Source organism: Otolemur garnettii, unplaced genomic scaffold, assembly GCF_000181295.1.
Source record: "Otolemur garnettii isolate 467f Iridium unplaced genomic scaffold, OtoGar3 scaffold00022, whole genome shotgun sequence".
Classification (NCBI taxonomy): domain Eukaryota; kingdom Metazoa; phylum Chordata; class Mammalia; order Primates; family Galagidae; genus Otolemur; species Otolemur garnettii.
In genome coordinates this window covers 7,005,046-7,005,626 of record NW_003852417.1, presented here as the reverse complement: position 1 = coordinate 7,005,626, position 581 = coordinate 7,005,046, and positions in this window count along the sequence as shown.

Below are 581 nucleotides of genomic sequence, written 5' to 3'. Positions count from 1 at the left end.
ATACCCAGTAGTGGTAAGCCCCCTAAGTACGGCTGAGGAATGTAATAGAGTTTGGGACCTACCTTAGGACTGTAGTCAGGGTAGGACTTGCTTGATCTTAGGCTGATACTGGAATGTGAAGAAGTGAGCATGTCAACATCTGGAGGAAGGGTCCTCCAGGTGGAGGAAACCACAAAAACCCTGAAGGAGGCGGAGCAGACTGCGCCTGAGCACAGGAAAGCTGAGGGGTAGGGAGCGAAATGACGTCAGAGGAACATGCCATGCCCACTTACGCAGGGCCTCAGAGACCCGGATACTGAATTTGGGGTTTGTTCTAGGACAATGAAATAAAGCTATTCAAGTTTTAAGCAAGGGAATACAATGATCTGCTTTATTGTTTGAAAGGATGAAAATGCTCTAGCTTTGTTGGGTTTTAGTTTTGGCTTTCAAAATGAATTGGCAGCTTTCCTAACGTTATAAAACAATAGTCTCATATTTTGGTCTGTGTCAGAATCACCTGATGACAAATAAGACTAAGGAGACCCATACTTGTTGAAGTATGCCAGGGTCCGGCATCTGTTTCCCTCTCTCACTCGCCCCCC